Genomic DNA, 16,365 nt, shown 5'->3' with positions numbered 1-16,365 from the left:
TCTCTCTCTTTGAAGTTTTAATTTCAGTAAACGTCGAGAAGCCCGTTTACACATATATGTGGTTGAAAATGGCAATCATATATTAACTGCCATCTCGGAGATAGCCGGGCATTCACTCCTTATTGACAACCAAAATGTTTCTAAAGGCACTTCGAGAAGTTTTAATTTCAATGTTCTGTCTGCTTTTAAATCTGCCAGTTCCTCTTGTACGAGTATAGTATTTGGAAGGTGTTTTGAATTCACAATGAATGGATCATGAACCTAGTCGAAATCTTGAACACACCGTCCAAAATAATTCTTGAACTTCTGCTGCAAGATTACTAAATGTTCTTTAAATAAGTCCATTAACACTTTATTACGTTCAGCAAGGGGCCATACAATTGGAAACATCTCAAACGACCCATTTTCAATAATCTATATTCACAAATTTAACTTATTCACAAATTCTTGAATCTTATCCATACTACTCAGAATATTTTCGTTCCAACCTTGTATCTTTCTGTGAAGCTCATTCAAATGTACGAAAATATCAGAAAGATATGTCAACTTAGATACCGATTCATCATCTGCAAACAAATCCGCGTAGGCCTACTCATGCCCTCAATTGTCAAAAAATGCAGCTACCTCCTCTTTAAGTTCAAAAAATCGCGCTAACACTTTACCTCGTTATAATCATCACACTTATGTATGTAGCAGGAGTGTAGTCTGCCCTGATCCCATTTCCTGACACAAAACGGAAAAAAGTCGCGTATTTAGGGGCCATGATTTCATGAAGTTCACGATTTTTATTATTTCGTCCATCACAATTTTCAGACTAGTTGGCAAAGACTAGTAACAATGACTTCGTTGTGAATGTGACAATGGTCGCTCCGTATGTTAGGATTTACTACACCTACTTTAGCCATGAATGTTTTCACTCGACCCATCATAGAAGCGGCTCCGTCTGTACAAACACTAACGCAATCCTCCCGATGTTAAATCATTACGGACCACATATTCATTAGTTGTACAAATATTTCTTCACCGATTCCTCGCTCGTATAGTTCTTTGCAAAAAAATAAATAAATAAATAAATTACTTCCAATTACATCTCCATGAAAGTATCGAATGTAGGAAAGAAGTTGTGCGTGACCACTAATATCGGTGGCGTCGTCGATCTGAAGTGAGAAACTTCTGACTGCTCTTTATTTTCTCCTTCATAATGTCTTCGATGTGACTGGACATGTCACTAACTCGGCGGTTTATCGTGTCAACAGAGAGAGGATTTTTTTTATTATTTTACTAGCAGCTTCTGAACTCAGGATTATTTTCACCATTTCTTTACTGGCAGGCGTTAACAATGTTTCAGCTATTGTGTGTGTTTTTACAATAAGTTCGGCTACCTTATAGCTAGCTTCCTATCCTTTTTGCGAAATACATACCGATGTCATGAGCGTCACTTGTTTTTTATTTTGTTCCAACAACCGACGAAAATAATTCACATCTTTGCTTGACAGAAAGGAATGTTTCGTTAACAAATGTCATTTCAATTTACTGGGAAAAACACTCCGTATAATTTACTTGTCCATCTTGTAAGTATAAAATAGTTTAATGGTAATAGAAAATAGTAAAACTACCTAACAATTATAATTACAATTTTACGACCACTTCAAAGCACAAATGTGATAGAACTGAAATAATTGTAACCATTGTTGCTTTGAGACATGAAATAATTGGTGTCTTGTGATTGGCCATCCAAATGACCAATTCTATTTGTAGAAATTTTTTCTCATGCCGCCTTCTAGCGAAATTTTAAATTTAGAAAAATCATGCAGAAAACATTTCTTGAAAAATCCTCTGCTAAGGGTAATCTGACACATTTTATTCAACCTATACGTGACATTAAGGGAGTTTAGTAACCCAGACATACTGTCTGCGAAAATTATAAATGTTTTTAAAAATGTCAGAGAGGGATCGGTTATTGTCGGTTATTATAACAAATAATCTTAAGTTTGTGAAGGTGTCATTTATTGTAAGGAATGGGAAACTTCAAACCTGGCGACAATTCCTAGTCAGGTCAGTCATCCTCTCAGCTTCTGACAAAGTGGCAGGCAATAAAGTAATAAAATATAATGTTTCGAAAGGCATGGGTATAGTACACAAAACAAACGGTAAGGCCCGATTGTATAAACCACTTAATCTTAGATCAGAGGTTAAATTGATCCTTGTTTCAGCTGAACTTGGAATTTTGTGTTGTATAAAGTCTAATCTGAGATTAATTTGTCTCAAACTAAAGTCAACTAACTGAAGAAATTTCTCCGATTAACTTAGATGATCCAAGTTTAGTTATTTCTTTTCTGTTTGAAATATACGAGTGACAGATTGTGCAAATAAAATATCCATTATTATTAATATTAATAGATATGATAGGTACATTTATATATATTTTTTTCAATTTCTTGCCTTAATACACAAATAATCTTATATTTTATAAGGCTCTATCGTGTTCAGCCGTATCAAATAACATAACCTATAATTATATTATGTTTATAACAACCATTAATTATTAATGGATATGATAGGTACATTCATAAATTTTCAATTAACTGTATTACTAAACGAAAATTGTCGTTTTATAAAGCTTTATTATGTTTAGCAGTATCAAACACCATAACATGATAACAACTCGGAGAACAGTCAACCTTCTTCTTATTGTCCGCCATTATTTACATTGCACAAAAAACCAGTGTCTCCAACAGAGTGTACAGAAAGTCGCCAAAAAAGTCGCTAGATTTCTCATTATCAACAAAGAAAGATTAAATTTTGTCACTATGGGGTGCTAAAAAGGTCACTAAATCCCTATTTAAGCAATGTAAAAGTTAAAAGAAATTGTTGTTGAAAAAGAGTTAAAGTCGCTAGATTGGCAACACTGAACAAACCTGTCCGCGCATCACTTATTTCACCTGTTTATGCGATGTTGCCAAATCCTTTTCACGTGAACTTAGATTGCATTTGAACCAAGGTAATTTGATCGCAGAAAAGTTTTATACAATAGAAGAAGTGTCTGAACTCGGTTCACTTTTCGATCTTCGATCAAAGTTGAGGAGAGGAGAGATACAGAAATTATAGTACATCAATAAGGAAACAACGATACAACAAACAATGTTGAGTAAATAAATTACATTTAATTTCTTTGACGACATAAAATTCGCTGCATGCAATGAAGAATAAACAAGTACCATCTTACTTAAAATAGACAATTTTATTACCTTGATTTTAATTTTTTTTATTAATTCCTTACAATAATAGGTAAAAGTTCGCGTCACACCTTCCACCTTGTGGAGGCACACCAGTGTGCCGCGTCACACTCCAGTATATTCGCCGAGACGAGACAGAGCTGTAAACTCAACAGACAGCGTGATGCTGGAGCTACCAGCTAAGGGTATACAGCTGCGCTTCCTTGTAGTCAGTTCAGTTTTACAGCGCACGTGGTAAAGCTTTACGGGCTCCTGAATTTAGCTTCATACCGGTGATTTAAATTTTTTTTTGTGTTGTTTCTGTGCTTTTCAATTTTTTTATGTCTCGTAAGTATGTGTATTATGAATTATATGTATTTATCTTATCTGTTTCATTTGATATTAGTTTAGTACTGGCAGTAGGAAGTTATTTTATTTTCCTTTTGTTTGCTAGGCCTATTTGCGAGTAAATCATGATGCCGTCATCTACGCAGACTGCAATTGAAACCAGTACGGTAAATCTGAGTCCACCGAAGAAGCGACCGAAAAGGAAATCGTTAACTTCGTCAGAAAAACAAATGATTCTGAACGTACAGTATATAAAATGGAATTAGAGCTAAATTCGGAGGTTTTAATAATACTGATATCGTTGGGAAAGCATGTGGTTCTACGGAAGTTAGTGAATCTTCAGTGTTTCTTGTGATTAGGCAATACAAGAACACATACAATTTAAAGTCACCGAAAAAATAAAAATTTCTTAAAAACCTTTCGAAAGGTGTAGACGAGTTCTATAGGAATGCGGTAAGAAGAAAGGTACGTGAATTTTTCTTTCGTAATGAACTGCCAACAATTGACAAAGTATTAGTAGCAGTGAACGAAGATCTAGATTTAGGAAATTTTTGGAGAAATATATTCTACAATTTGTCAAAAGAATTGCATTTGAAACATATTCGACACGGACGTGATAGCATGCTATTAGACAGAGATGACATTATCTTATGGAGTCGACGTTACTTGCGCACTATACGATCAATAAGACAGTAAGGAAGGCCTATTTATTATCTCGACCAAACGTGGTTCAAAGAAGGGCAGACAAGAAATAATGTGTGGGTGGACGGTACAATAAAATCGTCGAAACAAGCGTTTCTGTCAGAATTGCCTACTGGTCATAAAGGCCTTTCAGGGAAAGGACGACGCTTAATATTAACGCAAAATAGGCAGCCAGTCAGGTTTTGTGGGTGGTTGCTTATGGTTCTTTGAGTCGAAAAAGAGTGGAGATTACCATGAAGAGATATGTGCAGAATCTTTCGAGAAATGGTTTAGCCAATTTCTTCCTCGAATTATTGTACTTGACAACGCGCCGTACCATTCGCGCAAAAAAGACAATTCCGACTACAAGCTGGAATAAACAGAACATTTCTGAATGGCTGAAATCGAAAGATATTCCTTTTGAAGATGGCATGCTGAAGAAAGAAATACTGAATGTTCAGCAACATAAATCAGCATACAATGCTTATGCAATAGATGAAATGGCAAAAATTGCGAACAAAACAGTTCTTAGAATTCCACCATACCATTGTGAGCTAAATGCCATCGAGTTGGTTTGGGCCCAAATTAAAGATTATGTTGCTGCGAACAATAGAAGATACAACATGGCGGACGTTAAAGAACTTCTGAAAGAAGCCACAAGGAAAGTGACTCCAGTTATTATTATTATTATTATTATTATTATTATTATTGTTATCCAAATATTGAAACCCTAGTTTACCTTTGGTATATTAGGGTTGTAGTTTGTTACATGTGAAATACATTATGTAGTGATAATACACAATTTTAAAGAATTAATAGTAGGTGTGAATCATAGTTACAATATAAATACACTAATTAAGAGACAGTAAACAATACTAAATACGTTATGCAATAATTGCTTTCAGTTAAAACAAAATGAAATAAAATTAGAAATTATAATCGAAGGTGTAGAGAAATTGCAAGATTTTTACATTAATTTGTGATCTTTTCCTAATTTTAAGCAATATTAATGAGATAATGCACAGAATTAGCGTAGTTACAAATAAAACACCTATTATATAGTTGGTTTGCGATAGTAAAGAAAAAATAAAAACAAAATTACTTATGGTTACAAACTATATACCTGTCATCAAGTACTCAACAATAGTAAAATCTATAATACAAACATAGTTATTGTTGTCATTACTATTATTATGTCCCAAAGATAGACACCTTGTTTTTTCATAGTGCATTAGGATTTTATAACATCATTAATTTATATACAATTAACAGCTACAGTCTTGCGTGGATGTGGTGTATAAACTCTGTGAATTGTTTGTAACAACATTTTTTTCTAAGAAAATGGTAAAGGAGTGTGGAGTAATTTAAATTGCAATCCGAGATATGATATCTTAAAAAGTGTCTTTTCCTTTCGAACACTGGACAGTGAAAAATCAAATGTTCAACAGTCTGATTCTCTTTGCATATGCACAGAGATTCTTCTGCACTTTTGATCCTAAATCTTTCAAAGTAGGAACCGAATTTTCCATGGCCGGTCATAAATTGGGTGTAAAAGAAGTCGGTTGAGAACTGACTGCAACATAGTCTGTCTTGTACATTGGGAAAGAATAATTTCTTGGTCACAAAGCCTTTAACACTAGAGTTCCAGTATGTATTCCACTTGAGTGTAGTTGTGTGCTTGATCTTCTGCTTGATGTACGAAATAGGACAGGTGGAATATTTATATTCTGAGTTGGTTGAGGCCGCTTGCTTCGCTAATGTATCCGCTCTTTCGTTTCCTTCAGTACCTGTGCGGCCGCGCACCCACATTAAGCAAATACGACCTTCGAATTTTAGTAGTAGGGATCTAATTTCGACGGCTATGGAATGCAAGTTGTATTTATCGTCAATGGTTTGTAAGGCAGATTGAGAGTCGCTGTGAATACATGAGTCAATCCCGTTGGTAATGCTCCATTTCACTGCTTGCAAGATGGCAAAGAGTTCTGCTTGGAACACGGAGCACATGGGCGCCAGGCGGAACGTGGCAGAGTGGACTTCAGTAGTGTTGTAGTAGGTAACAAAAGCACAGCCCACCAAGGTGACGTCGTTCTCCTTTTGCAACCGAGAGCCGTCAGTATAGATGTTGTATTCATGTCGATCTGTACATGTATTTGATGCACGGTGAAAATCTTTCGGATGACCAGTTAATTGAAAATGTGATCTTTTTTCCACCTCAAGATATGATTCTTGTTCTATAAATATCCCATTTCTTTTCACGTTAGAGATTTCAGCTTCAGCCATGGCTGTTAAAAACAATGGTGGTATACCCGCGATCACTAGGGCTGCGTCTGTCGATGTGGTTCTGTAAGCCTTCGTGATTCGTAGAATGAATCCACGCTGGATTTGTATTAATTTATTTTGAACCCACTTTTTGTGAAGTATATTTTGAAATGCCGAGACACAGTATAATATCAATGGTTCGAAAGCGCCATGATATATTGTTCGCAATATATCAGGACTAAGACCCCAGGTTGGTCTGGTGGCCCTATGCAAAGCAGATTGAAACTGGTGTGATTTAGTGACTAGTGAATCAATATGTGCCTTAAAAGACATAGTGACTCCAGTTGAGTGGAATAAATGTGTAGGTCTACGCCATGTGATTGAAAAAGTTGAAAATTAAATGTGGAAATTAGACAACATCATAGATAAAAGGGAAGAGCGTCTAGTTATAAAGCTAAACGAAGATAGTAGATGGTCTACCAGTTCGTCTGAGTCATCCTAACTTTGTAATAATAATAATAATAATAATAATAATAATAATAATAATAATAATAATTTATTTTAGCTGGCAGAGTTAAGGCCGTAAGGCCTTCTCTACCACTCAACCAGCAAAAAGTGTATATACATATGCATGAACTTACAAAGAATTCAACAATTTGATTTAGATGAGAGTTACATGTATACAAAAGTTATTTACGAATTAAACAACAAAATACTATGAACTATTAATTAAACACTGAAATAAACTGTATAGCAGAGTTAAACTAAAATACATAGAATGTTAATATATTTCAAATGATATTAGATAATAGAAAGAGATTATTATGAGACAATTTTGAAAATACAGCACAATCAGGATGATGTCTAAAGAAAAAAGTAACAGTGTAGTCAGTGATAGTTTAAATCAGTATGATTGAAGTGAAATGCTAATAAGGTTATCTTTTAAGCTGTTCTTAAAGGTGTTTGTTGTCTTGCAGCCCCTAATACTTTGTGACAAGGAATTCCATTGACGCGAGGTGGATATTGTAAAAGATGAGGAATAACAAGATGTTCTATGAAGAGGTATATTTAGCGTGCCACAGATAAGTGATCTGGTATTTACGTCGTGGTTAGAGTATAGATAAGATAAACGAGACGAAAGGTAATTTGGTGTTGAGGTGTGCAGAATTCGAAAGAGTAAAGACAAAGAGTGTAAAGCTCTGCGTTCTTTAAGTCGGAGCCACGAGAGACTTGCGAAGGACGGTGATATGTGATCATATCGTCGGATGTTGCACACGTATCTGACGCACATATTCTGAGCTCGCTGTAACTTGACTGACAGTTCAGAACTTAGGTCACTTAACAAAACGTCACAATAATCGAAGTGCGGCATTACTAGGGTTTGTACTAGGGTAAGTTTTAGTTGCTGGGGCAAGAAGTTTCTCAAGCGACTCAAACAGTGAATGGAGGAACAGATTTTTTTATCGTTTCTTTAACTTGAAAATTCCAACTTAGATTATTATCAAAAAAGAAGCCAAGATTTTTTACGACAGGTGTCGTACGTTTATTGTCATTATTCTTTTTAATAATGTACCATAAGTATTTGTCTTGTCTTAGTTATAAATATACAGAATGAACCTTACGTAATGTCATTATTGGGCTAATTCCTTGAGATATTTCAAACAAAATTGTTTCATACAATTTTGCTCGTTTTTGCTTCCTTTCCTAGATAAAACTTGTTTTATATGAAACATTTCTAGCATTCTTTGGGAAAGCCATTGATTTAATTCCCAATTTGCTCAGCCAATTTAAGAGAGTGGTGTATTATGATAATAAATAATTGAAAGAATTTTAATTTTGTCCTATAAGTATCAAGGAATTTGATTAATGTAACATTGTAAAATTCCTTTTCACAATGAAATATCTAGAAGAATAACCCTCTGAAATTAATGATATTACTTATGATTCACTCTGTAAAATGTACCCATACACTATTTTTAAGCATTCATACTTCGATTATAGATACTATGGTCAATATGTTTTTACTTAACGAGTAAAGGAATGAATGAATTAATTAATTAATGGTCACATATTATGCAGTCAGTATTTAACGTGTTATACATTCATATATAACTCATAGTGTGCAACGAGTACGTCTCTCTGTTTCATTTAATTTTGTAACTTTGGACATCCCTGCGCGAAGACAAGGATCATGTGAATACTGCATGTTTTCACTATGACTGTGATCTTGTTTACGCGCCCTATCACAACTAACCGAATAGCAATTTATGAATTGCATTACGGAAGTAGGTTTGAAGTAATTAATACTTCTCATAAATAATAGTTAATAATTTATGGCATTTGTTTTTTTTTTTTCTATATCACGAATTTTCGATAACTTGATGCATTACCAGTTTATGGAAGCAATTCGAGATATCAAAGCTCGACTGTATTTATTTATGAAAAATAAAGAAAATAAGTACCGTAAAGTGGGGATATTTCGGACGCAGGGGTAACATCGGACGGTAATTAAATTTATCATATTTTATGTTGGTAACACCAGTTCACTAATGGGTCTTTAAAAATGTGCAGAAACATACGAACATAGTAAAAAGCGCGGAAAAGACGTTAAGAACTGGTGTTACCAACATAAAATATGATAAATTGAATTACCGTCTGATGTTACCCCTGCGTCCGAAATATCACCACTTTACGGTACTAATTATGTAGTAGGTCTACTTATATAGCGCATCAGAATTTATAGGTTGTAGGCCTGTGCGTCCCTACTGAAAATTTTTTAGGACAAAACGTTATAAATATAATTAAAATTGAAGAGAAATCTAAAGACGCTCTCCCTTTTCTACTAATTTTGTATAATTTTGAAACGACAAAGTGAATAGTGTTAAAAAAATCCATCAATATTAAAACTAACCATCCGAAATTGGAACGACTGGAATGTCCCACTCGCTCTTTATTATTATTGTCATGTGAGGAGAAAGACACTGGAAAGAAGAATAAAAAGCTGCACAATAATTACATGAACAGGCGGAATAACCATCATCATCTTTATTATTATCATCATCGTCATCATATTTATTCACGGATTAGGTCATTAGACCTTTTCAGACTTCAGCCCATTCCTTTCTAGGTCTGACTACATCTTGTCTTCCTCTTGGCTTATATTGTATTATATTTTGCTTAGAATACCTTTCTTCATTATTTTGTTTAAATGACTTTCAAGCTTTGTTTATAAATATGAGTCATTCCACATCAAATCGTACAAAATTATACAAATTTTGACATTCATATTTCTGATTGCGTTTATATATATATATATTACCAAATCTATGGGTATAATAAACCAAGAAGTGTATTTTTATTTCCTCCTAAGTCCACATGTTTTTAAAACATTGCATGTTAAAATTCATTAAAAATGTCGCACAATGCAACATTTAAAGCGTCATATTTCCGAGGATATTGATGTTATTTTTTAAATGCATTTAAAAGCTTAAAGTACTGTCTTTTGTTAAATATTTACTAACTAATTTTAAGATAATTATTACAAATATTTGTTATGATTCAATTTTTAATAGTTAGATATCAATGTGAAATAGCCGTATTAAAAATCTAAAAAAAAAAAAAAAATGTCTGCTAGGTCCACTGAAGTATTCTTAATAATTGCAGAAAAAATCACTATCACCATACTCGTGTGACCCATCTCCAGCGAAAGATAGATAGAATGAAAGATGGATGACGATAATTATTTTAGAGCATAGAATGCGCCAATTATTATTCTGTTTATATTGCATAGTACATTTCCTCTTTTATTCAAAACTTGTTTGTAGTTATATTCTTCTTTTTCATATTCCTTTTTAGACAGAAAGCCACTGGTGTGGAGTTATGCTACGAACTCGTGATATGAAGCTGAGTTCGGACGTGGGTTTTATTACGCCTACGATGAGTTTATTCGAGGTAGACTGGAAGGAAAAAAAATTGTAAAATTACATAAAATTGAGGACCCACTCTATATAAACTGAAAATGTATATCTTTTACTGTGTTAGATATTTTTTGACACTTTAGCTTCAACTTGTTAATTTGTTTATGGTAAGCAAAATGACAAATTACCTATCAGTCATAATATATAATATTATTAAAATTAAACATGCAATCATGATAGTGGTGGCACGGCGTGTGTTGTCCATTGTGGAAAAAATACATCCTTCTAATGAGGGTTACCATATTTGCCTTTGGCCATTTGGAGTAAAATTGCGCAAAATACCTCCCCTTCTCTATGTCTCCCACTTCTTCACTTTCCTTCATATACAGGCTCATCATTTTGTTTTACTAACATTTCCAATATTAATCTGACTATACCTTTGGATTAACGATTGAGAACCGAAAGCACTGTTTGCTACCCCCTTCCACGATCGAAGTTTGACGACACTAGTGTAAAATACAATATATATAACTTTACTAGGTATAGAGGGAAGAAAATTAGTGTATCCATTTACGTAAACTAGGAAATGTTACGATTTTGTGTTTGATTTATTTTCATCGGGTTTTTATTTGCTCAAAATACAGTACAGTATTAACAGTAAGTGTTTTTACTCACTAACTGAACTATCCAATCGGACGTATTTATTATGCAATGTATAGTATACTGTCTACAGCACATTAGCATACGATATTTATAGTACATTTAAATTTTAAAAATAATCAAAATACGGATATTTAAACAAATGATTGAAAATGATGGTCGTTTATTTCGAAACAGGCTTCAGTTCTTTGTGCATATCATCAAAAAAGTTTTCAAGCATACGTTCTGAAATTGAACGTATGCTTTCTTGAACGTAATTTTTTTTAATTCTTCTATTGTTGTAGGATGTTTAGTAAACACAACTGTTTCACAGTAACCCCAAAGAAATAATGCAACCACTCAAATCAGGCGATATGGGGAGCCATAATCCTACGCCTGTTGAAATAATTATGTACCTACTCTATAACAGGGTACTTTACGTCAAGTCAGTTCCTTCTTCACTTCTGCCCGATCGGCATAGATAAATTTACTCAGATATGCTATCTATTGTCCGCCCATGTGGTTATGTAGGAGGGTCTTAGAATGGGGGAAATCACGTGGCAATTACTTAACGAGGCCCTTTTATTTAAATTATTTTATATAGTTGTATAATATTACGTAGAAGTCCAACTCCTAACAGCAAATGTTTTCAGAAAAGAGGTAAGACAGCCCAGCCACTATCCTTTACAGAGGGACCAGCAGAAACGTGTGGGGAAAACCGGGATGCGACGTAACTAAACCTGTGCGAAAATATGATTCAATAGTGAATGAATGCTCTTTCTTTACTGAAAAATGTGACCATATTTCTGGAACATACTATACTCACTCACTCTGTATTGTTTACTATGACCGTAAGACGACTTTGACTGCATTTGCGGCTTTGGTTGTGTGTGGAAGTTTGCTATTAGAAGGAGTGGGCATGAAGTACATTAAAAAACTCGGGTATAATAAAAATTTAAATAAAAATAAAATGATATCCCTGCACTTCCCTTCTCATGGACAGCACAGCCTACTGAAGAAAAACGTAATAATTAAGTTCAAATAATTTTCCATTGCACTTCGAAGTATAGTTTAGACTGTTCTAACACCATAACATCGCCATTACATTTAAATGATTAAGGGCGGAATTCATAGTCGTCACTTATAAATGAGTAAACCCTTAAGTGGTTACTTATACTCATTTCTAATTCATAGTTGTCCCTCATTCACATAATGAGTGATTACTTAAGTGAGCTGATCTGTAACCTTAAGTGACCACTCATTGTCAAAATGGATACTGAGAATGATTTTGAGGATTTTGTGTAGTTTGTTGAACGCAATGAGGAAAATATACGTGTCCCAAAAGGTATATTAGAGACATGGAGAATCGTATAGAAATGTATAGTGAACTGGAATTTAAGAAGCGATATCGTTTTCAGATCAATTCGAAGTTGTTGCTCTAGCCAAATTGATATTTATTTATTTATTTATTTATTTATTTATTTATTTATTTATTTATTCACTCATTTATTTATTTATTTATTTATTTATTTATTTATTTATTTATTTATTTATTTATTTATTTATTTATTTATTTATTTATGTCTATAACAGGGCAAAGCCCCAATTACAATAGACAGTACAGATATTTGTTTAAAAAACATAGAATTGCATAGAACATGAAAAAAGAGATAAAACAGATACAAGTGTAATTACAAATTACAAATTAAAAAAAACAAATAGATACTACCTAAATAAAAAACACAGATCTAGATATAAATGAAAAATACCAAATGAAAATAAATTAAAAAGAGTTAAATATAGATATCATAGCCAAAAATGTAAAATGTAGCTATAATTGGCAAATCACAAAGTTAATATAACACTATGTTAATAAATTCAATATACAGTAGTATATAGTAGGGCTAATAGGCTTAATTTATTTATTTAAGAAATTCACTACTACAGAACATGTGTTCCAATTAGTAGGATATCTGATTATACCTATAACTGACATGCAACTAGAATTTAACATATCATGAAACTATTGCTGTATATAACTTATTCAGTACAATAATATTGATAAGTCGTTGTTATAGCAACTCCACGTATAGAGCTGCTTTCGATTAGTTCAATGAGAGTCAGCTTTTGTTATGACGTCATGTCCGGCAGCTGTAAGTGAGCACTCATTATGTGAAAATAAGTGTTGTCTATGAATTCGGAATTGACTTAAGGGTTCACTCATTATATAAGTGACGACTATGAATTCCACCCGTAGAAACGAATAAATAGTGGCACTGCTCTGGCAGCTCGAATATTTCTCGGATTAATATAAAATAGCGGTGCTCACTTGGGACCCGTGGTCAATGAGTAAGCTGCACTGATGTTCGTATTCCTAGACAAAAGAGCAGCGACGGACGTACAGATTCTACCAGAAGTTTAAGGACACCCCTTCGAAAGAGATGCTTCACTCCTGTCCTTAAATGAAACCCCCTGATGTTTATAAAGGGACAAAATGCACGTGAAAAATAAAGTTTTTTTTTTTTTTTACTGGAAACCCAATCTTCCCATCATTCAGATTGTGGATTACATAACAACATTTCTGTTATGAAAACTTACTGAAAAATTACATTTTTTGTAGGAAACAAATTAATTTCTCCAGAATGAATATATCTAGATCTATGAATTTTGGGGTAGATTTAGATATTATCTCAATAATCTACCACTTCACGTCTACACTACTAAATTTCGATGCATTTTCACTTTTTTTCAAGGAAGAAATCTAATCTTTCCACGCTTGTAGCAAACTCCACAACTGTTTACTAAAATGAAGGGAATAAGCTGATTGACAAGTATTAACAAGCCCTAATCTTATGATGTGACAGCGGTAGTCCCGGGTCAATTTGCTGCGAATTTTAAACTCAAGAGAATTAAAAAAACAGGCATTTTTCCTAAAGGGAATAAAAAAGAAAAACTGGATTTCAATGCGTGAACGAGATGTCAGAATTTGTGCAAATATTTTTTTTTTGTCCACACAAGAAGCCTTTCAGATATTTGTAACTCTGTCTCAAAATTCATTGATCTAAGTACATTAACTCTGCAGTAATTAATTTTTCTCCTACAAAAATGTTATTTTTCAATAACAAAAATTATTAGGCCTATATAATCCCAGTTTCAATGATAGAGAGATTGGATTTGCAGTAAAAAATAATTTTTACAGGCATTTGGTCCCTGTATAAACATTAGGGGTTTCGTATAAGTATAAGGACAGGAGTGAAACATAAATTTTGAAGGGGTGTCAACCTTCTGGTAGAAACTGTGAATGAGTGACATGTCGTCTTAAGTATTGCGATATAGCTTTTATATTGAATAGGAAGGAGAATACTTCTGTATTTTATCTTGTGATAGTATTAAGTGTAAATTTGCAATAAATATTTACTATTTGTCTCCTGTTATAAGATTGCAATATATTTCAAGAAATACCACCATAACGACTATGATAAACATATTCTCTCCGGTATGTAAACAGCAAAGTTAAACTGTAAATTGTTAGTGTATGCATTATCAGTTAATCACAGTTTAATCTAATTTATAATAGTTGTATTATTATTCGGGATTGTTTATTTCCGGGCGAAGCCAGATCACAGAAACTTAAAGATTTGAAATCACAAGCTTATTATTTTTCTTAATATTGAGAATGTTGTCGAGCGTTCATATAGTATTTCGGAACTTAATATAAAAATAAAAGCCAGTTAGTGAAACAGAATAATTTGGAAAATCAATTATTGTCTCTTGATAAATCAAGAATGACATTGAAAACCGGGGATTCGCCACAGAAAGAAAGGATTTAGTTGAGACGTTTTTAAACATGCATGAACTCGTATTCTCTTGCAACGAATAGGAGGAGGTGAGTTCCCCCCCCCCTTTTTTGACAGTGCTTGGGCACCCGTGATATAAAATATGAATTGGACCATTCTTTTTTTCTTTAAGTATGTTTCATTTTTCCTTGGTGATTTTGGTAGTGATACGAATATATTCAGGCTACGAAATTTCTTTATTTTTATATTTTTCCTGAATCTCTACCATTTGGCGTATTTTCCATTAAATTTTACATTATTGTGATTCCTTGGAACATTAATTCATTCATATTGTTTTTCCCAAGGTCAGGTCTTTCGCTGCAAACCCAGCATTCTCCAATCTTTTCTATTTTCTGCCTCCCTCTTAGTGTGCGCATACTACCTATGTACTGTATCCTAATATAGTCTAACATTTCTTAACTTCTTGTGCCCCGAATTTTTCTTCCGTTCACCATTCCTTCCAGTGCATCCTTCCGTATGCAGTTTCTTCTTATCCAGTGACTCAATCAATTCTTTTTTCTCTTCCTAATCAGTTTCAGCATTATTCTTTCTTCATCCACTTTTTCTAGCACAGCTTCGTTTCTTATTTTGTCTGTCCATTCAATACGCACCATTAATCTCCATATCCAAATTTAATATGCTTCTAGTTATTTCTCTTCACTTCGTCGTAATGTCTATGTTTCTGTCATATAAACTGCCACACTCCACACAATGCACTTCGCTGATCACTTCCTTAGTTCTTTTTCCAGAGGTACGTAGAAAATGCTCCTCTTTCTATTAAAAGCTTCCTTTACTATTGCTATCCTCCTTTTGACTTCCTGGCAGTAGCTCATGTTACCATTTATAGTACATCCCTGTATTTGAAGCTGTCCACTTCTTCTACTGCCTCTTTTCGAATTCGGATATTTATCTTCTTTAGTTTTCTTCCCATAACCATTCTCTTCGCCTTGTTTGCATTTATCTTCATTCCATACTACTCACAGCTGTCATTTAGCTCCAGTAGCATATCCCTTAGTTTCGTCTTCTTTTCTCCTGACAACACCATATCATCAGCAAATCTTTTTCACTTTATTCTTCTTCCTCCTACTGTCACCCATCCCATGTTCTGCAATCAATTCTTCACTAAATCCTCCAAGTAAGTGTTGAATAGCGTAGGTGATAAAGGACATCTCTCCCATTCGACTTGCCTCTGACATTCCTTCTCCTAAGGGTGAATCATCATGTCATGTTTGCAGTTTTTCTTGAAAAGTTAAATGTGGTAGCTTCCCGTTGCTTTCTGTACATCAGTCTCTCTCGTTTGCATCTTAAACTATCCCAGGGAATCCCAGCGTGGAGATAAAGAACGTGGATTTAGCTAATTAGGCCCTCCGGACTCACCGAAATTCATCAAAAGAGTGAAATATCAATTCTATCAGACTTTCTGACCCGATCAGAGACCAGGAAATCCTGTCTCCTGTATATTCCAGTCTG

The sequence above is a fragment of the Periplaneta americana genome, chromosome 8 (assembly GCF_040183065.1).
Source record: "Periplaneta americana isolate PAMFEO1 chromosome 8, P.americana_PAMFEO1_priV1, whole genome shotgun sequence".
NCBI lineage: Eukaryota > Metazoa > Arthropoda > Insecta > Blattodea > Blattidae > Periplaneta > Periplaneta americana.
This window is presented reverse-complemented; position numbering follows the sequence as displayed.